Source organism: Pteropus alecto, unplaced genomic scaffold (genome assembly GCF_000325575.1).
Source record: "Pteropus alecto unplaced genomic scaffold, ASM32557v1 scaffold21, whole genome shotgun sequence".
Classification (NCBI taxonomy): Eukaryota; Metazoa; Chordata; class Mammalia; order Chiroptera; family Pteropodidae; genus Pteropus; species Pteropus alecto.
This window is the reverse complement of record NW_006436282.1, coordinates 30,640,232-30,646,161: the sequence shown is the minus strand read 5'-3', so window position 1 is coordinate 30,646,161 and position 5,930 is coordinate 30,640,232. Positions and strand designations below refer to the sequence as shown.

General features: G+C 54.5%; 1 long non-coding RNA gene across 1 annotated transcript in view; it reads left to right on the top strand.

Annotated features, from left to right (window-relative positions):
- The window catches only part of LOC107195690, a 10,470-nt gene extending 7,218 nt beyond the window's left edge, over nt 1-3,252 (top strand). The window contains exons 2-3 of the long non-coding RNA XR_001516893.2: nt 1,540-1,938; nt 2,833-3,252. This is a non-coding gene — a long non-coding RNA (uncharacterized LOC107195690). The remainder of the gene's footprint in view (nt 1-1,539; nt 1,939-2,832) is intronic.
- The last annotated feature ends 2,678 nt before the right edge of the window (nt 3,253-5,930 follow it).

The window sequence follows — 5,930 nt, the reverse complement described above, 5'->3', positions numbered from 1 at the left end:
GGGGCCGCACAGCTCCGCGAAGTCGTCCAGTGTCGCCCGTGGGCAGAAATGCCGGCAGGGGAGCCCCCGCTGGGGCCCGGAGCGGGTCACCGAGGGCCCTGGCCTGCCCCCACCGCGCACTCACACTCCTAACCCCCCCAGCGCCCCTGGTTTGTGTGAAAGTCCGAGCTACCGAAATGGCAAATCTCCTGTGGCTCCAACGACCCGGAATAAAAGGCCGATAAGATGCGGGATCGAGTGAGCCCGCAGTGTCATCCGCGTGGGAGGAGGTGCCCCCTTGGGACCCAGAGCTTAGTTAGCGTGGTATCAGGCCTGCCCGAGCCATCCCTGCTGGTCCCCAGCGTGCTCCTTAAGGAAGCGGGGAGACCAGTGTAGACAGTGAGTGCTCAGAGTCCCCGCCACGGCTCCCCAGTCCTTGGGCACTAAGACGGGGCGCCTCCCCACCCGTCTGGTCCCTACCCGCAAGGTGGCCTTGGTGCTCACTGCCTTACAGCTCAGCCTCCGGGTCCTTCCACCTCCCAGTACTTTGCCTGCAGAGGCCGCTGCCTGGGGTCCTCCTGCCTCGCTCGCCCGGCGTAGCCACTGCCCCAAGGCTTGGGCAGGAAAGCACAGCCTATGGCCCCCTTCGTCCTGCTGTATTTTTTTCTGAGCATTTGTCACTGTGTGTGTGTATTTACATGTAATTAAAGTTCGTTTATATTTAAGGACTGCTTACGTTTGTTTACATTTGTAAACAAACATGGGTGGATACATCACATATCCATGGAACATAAATGTGTCAATACCTATCAAATTCTGTATACATTTTGTCCATGTGCTTGTCACTCATCTCCTGGAGCTGTGGTCTCAGGCGCACTGGGCCCTCGTCTGTTTTACTCATCAGTGAACCCGCAGCTTCTGGACAGTAGCCAGTAGGGCGCAGTGGACACCCCTAACGAAGCACACTGGGTGGGTGAACCTCTACAGCTGCTTCCGCCCGCCTCCACGTCTGGTATCCGGGGTCCACCCCAGCGCCTCAGGAGTGCCTCCTTGCTGTGGACACCGTGCTCCAAGGGGCAGCCTAGGAGGGGCCAGAGCCCAGAAATGGCCTAGGGTTTGTGGCCTAGACCCCAGGAGGCAGACCAGCTCATAGGCCGCGTTTAACCCAAGGGCATTTTTGTGGTGTAAACGCTCCTATGTGGGCAGATTCCAGGCTCCCACCACCCAGGGTAGGACTCAGGGCTGGGGCGGCCCGGCGCCCCATGGCATCTCGTGGCCTAGGCCCCCGGGCCTCCGCATGTGCCCTGTGTCCCAGGGCATCACGCTTGGGGGCCTTGTGCCAGTTATTGGTGGCTGGCCCTGCCTGTGACTCTGATCTCCCATGCTGTCAACTCTACCCAAGGAGAAGGAGCTATCACTGATGCTGAGGAGCACAGGCCGAGGCCGCTTCAGGGACGTTCCGTCCTTGCTCTGACCCCGTGTGCCTCTTTGGCTCCTACCTCTCCTCATGGCAGGCCGACCTGCGGCAGCAACAACCCTGAGTTCAGCCCCCTTTTGCAGGGAGGTGGGGAGCCCAGGACACCCAGAGTCACTCCAGCTGCCCAGGACCGGACAAAAATGCAGGGAAGAGTGGGCTTCGAAGACACCGAGCTCACGGCGGCGCTTCGTAACTGCAGATTCCGACCCAGTGTGTGCGAGGTGGGCCCTGGAGCCCGCCCTTCTCACCAGCTCGCCGCCCCACCTTGCGTAGCGAGGTTCGGGGTCCGAACGGCCAGCTTCGGGCCTGGTCCTCTCACTGGCCTAACTCCCGAGAGCGAGTCACTTCTCCCTCTAGGCTTCAGTTTCCTCCTCTGCAAACAACTCTCATTTCACTCCTGCCCTTAGAGGAAGAGCTTTCGGCCTCTCACCACTGAGAACGTTGGCTGCGGGCGCGTCGCATACACCCTTCGTCAGATCGAGGTGTGTTCTGTCTATACACAAGTTGTCGAGTTTTTAACCATGAATGGGTGTTGAATTTTGTCAGATGTTTGTTTCTGCATCTATGGGCGTGATCACGTGGTGTTGTGTGTGTCGAGCCATCCTTGCATCCGAAGGATGAGCTGCGTCCATTGCGGTGTGTGATCTTTTTCGCACTGTCGTGACTTTGGCTTTGCCAGGGTTCCGCTGGGAACTGTTGCATCTTCATCCATCAGGGACACTGACCTGTACCTTCCTTTCCTTGTCGTGTCTTTGTCTGGCTTTGGTATCAAGGTAACGCTGGCCTCATAAAATGACATGAGCGGTGTTTCCTTCTCTTCCATTTTTTTTTTTTTTTTGAGGAATTTGAGAAAAATGGAAGGCAATTTTTTCAATGTTTGGTAGAATTCACCAGTGAAAGCATATGGTCCTGGGCTTTCCTCTGTCGAGAGATTTTTGATTACTGATCCAGTCATCTTATTCATTATTGATTTGCTCAGATTTTTTATTTCTTCATGATTCGGTCTTTGTAGTTTGTATATTTATGGAAATTATTCATTTCTTCTAGGTTGTTCGGTTTATTGGTGTATAGTTAGTTATTCGTAGAGGTCTATTGTGATCCTCTGTATTTCTGGGGTACCAGTTGCAATGTCTCCTCTTTCATTAATAATTTTATTTATTTGAGCCCTTTCTTCTTTTTCTGGATTAGTCTAGGTAAAGATTTGTCAATTTTGTTTATCTTTACAAAGAATCAATTCTTAGTTTAGTTAACTTTTTCTATGGTTTTCCTATCATCTCTTTCATTTATTTGTACTCTAATCTGTGTTATTTCTCTTTATTCTGCTAAATTTGGGCTTAGTTTGGCAATCTGACTGGCAATTGTTTACACACGAACAGACGTGACCGCACTCCCAGTGCTTCCCAGAGCAGCTGCACGCTTACTGCCTAAGGAAGAGTCACATCATGGCCGAGGGAGGAGCAGCTGCCAGAAAGGATGGGCCCCCTCACCAGCCTCGGGATCATCTTGGGTGCTTCTCACCCGTGCTCAGCAGAATCACACTTCCTTCCGGGGCCTTGCTAAAACGAAAGAGCAGGACGGAACATCAGACCAGTGGCTGCCGCAGGGCTCCTGTGTTCAGGTTGGCGATCCCATTTTTTTTCTTTTGTTTTACTCATCGAAAGAAAAACAGAGATGAGAAGAGGCTTCTCAGCCAGCCGGGGCGCCAAGGCAAACAGGCATATGCCGAAATCGTGCGCTGTGCTCCTTCCCACACTCGCAGGTTAAAAATTCACCCGAATAAACAAATCTCCCCTGCAGGAACCTCTGGAATGTTTGCTCCTTGTACATCTCACTCTCAATTTTCCGATTAACCACTTGACCATCACATGTTTCTTGGGCAGTAAGTCAACTTGAGGCCCCACCTCTGTCGAAGTATCTAAGATCCCATGGGTCGACAGAGGGGGGAGGTCAGACCCCCTCAACATGAGCTTCGGAGGAAGCTGGTGCCCACAGTGCATGACAGGTGCTGCCCACTTGAGTAGGCACCGGCTCCACAGCCCAGGGGCGCCGTGCCCCGAGCCAGGCTGACTCCTCCGAGGGCACTTGGTCAGGACGCTGGCGTCTGCTCTGCCCTGGTGGCAGCTCTTCTAGTGACCCTCGGGGCCTCCTCTAACCACCACCAGCCTCCAGGGCCCCCGGGAGCAGGTGGGTCCCTGGATTCTAGAGCAGAGGGCTCATCGCAGCTCCCCTCCAGCCCGGGGAGACAACATAGGGAAGCCATACGAAGCGCACCTGTTCTCACCGTGGTCACCCCACCTGCTTGTCCCACGTTTGCATAACTAATGAGAGCACCCAGTGCCTCCAAGAAGAATGAGGGGGATGTGGTTCTGAGCAGCTCTGAGTGAGGGAGGGACAGGGCTGCGTGGGGCCTCCTGGCCCCACGAGCTGCACCTCAGGCGATGACGAGGACAGGCGCCAGACACTGCGGAGGAGAGGGAGCCCCTCGCCCCATCAGCGCTTTCTCCTGGTCAGTGAAAAGCAGCGACAGGCTCCTGGGAGGGAGCTTCCCGCCTCCCGTCCTTCATCCCTTAACTGTCCCCAGAGACCCTCAGGGCCAGCAGCATGAAGTCCAGTAAAGGTACTAAAATATAAAGCTTTTTCCTTTTTTTTTTTTTTTGACTGTGATGTCTCTCTCAACTTGTCACTTCCTATTGACTGCAATTCTAGGCGGAGAAAATCTAAACCCTTTGAATCAGCGGCGTCCATTTTACCCTTCACTTTTATGTCGTAGATGGGACCGTGAGAGCCGCTCACGCACATGCGGGCTCATCACGGCGGCGGGCCGCGTTCCGTAGCTTGGACGCGTGCGCAGATCTTGGTGGTGCTGGAGCCGGGGAACCGCGCACAGAGCTGACCGCCCCTGACACGCGCACACGCACACGCACGCTGCCCGCGGCGGACCACACGGGGACGAAGCGGCAGGTTCTCCTATGCTTCTCTTCCCTCCGTGTCACGATGCCTGGCCGAGGCATAACGAACCCAGCGAGTGTAAACCAGAGAGAGCTTCAGAAAAGAGGAAAAACTCACAACTCCGCTCGTCCGTGGAGTGTGGGGTCCCGTGGGTCAGCCCGGGTCCTGGCAGGGAGCGCGTGTATCTGTGCACCGGTGCGTTCGCGCGCGCACGCGTGTGCATGTGCACTGCCCTGTTCCACACTATAATCTCTCTCTCGTTTGGAGAGTTTGTGAAGACAGATCCCAGGGCAATGGCCTGGCTTCTGGAGCCAGGAGGAACTGAAGAACCCTGCTCCGTGGAGAAATAGCCTCTCCGCACTCTAGGCTGCGAGCAGCTAAGGACGAAGCAGAGTATCTGTGGATGCCCCTGGCCTTGGTGAAGACAGGGTGACCGGTCTCAGAACGATGACGAGAACACGCGCACAAAACTGGCGTGGTCAGGTGTTTGTCGTCCCGGACGATATGCGTAGAGAGCAATCGAGCCTGCTCCATTTCCGTCTATGGAAAAGAGCGCAAATAACGGGGACAGTTCCAAACCGCCGCGCAGCGACCTCTGAGTTCCGGGCGCCGGCCGCCGGCTGCATGACCTTTCCTCGGCCCTGTGGCTTCAGACGGTAGAAGGTTAAGTGCCGTCAGCCCCCAGCTGGAGGCTTTAAACTTCACTCCGTCTTCTGTTTTTTTTTTTCTGTTGACTTGGAAGCTCTGGTTGATTAGAATAAAGAGAGGGTGATGGTGTGACAGGCAGGAAAACAATCCAGAGACCATTCGAATGGGCCTGGTCGAACCTGACGGACCTGCTTAACACTTAAGAGGCAGCCAGTGGAGGCGTCTCCCCTTTCTAGAGCCAGGCGGAAAACGACCAGGCAGGTTCTGACATTCAGACAGTGCTCCAGGCACTTGCGATTTCTTATCTAGATGATGGTGCCAGACTCCAGTCACCTGTTCATACTGCCAGTCCCACTGCCCCACCTGGAGTCACCAACCAACATCGCTCTCCCTTACTTATCCTTCAGTGGCTTCCATCACCCCAAAAATGGCAAGTCGAAACGTTGCATGTAACGCTTAGAAATCTGGCCTCCATTTCATCCTCCTGCTTTTCAGTGGGACCGGGTGTGCCGAGCAGGTGATTCCACCGGCTCGGTCACTCAGGGTTCGGTTTATCTGGGTGGCAGTAGCTAGAATTTTGCAGGGAATCCCCTCCAATTTTTACATGTTAGAATTTTAAAGCACCGTGTTGACTCTCCCAAACATAACTGCAGGGCAAACACAGACAGACAGACGCCAGTATGCAACCCGGGAGGGAGCATGTGGACGAAAACTTTCTACTTTGGAGTTTATCAGTCTTCTAATCACAAGTCAAAGAGAGCCATCTACCCCAAGGACAGCAGGACGCACGTTCTCTCCCAGTAGACACGAGATATTTATCAGGACGAAAAATCTTCTGGATCATAAAAGAAATGTCAACAAACATGACAACGTTCAA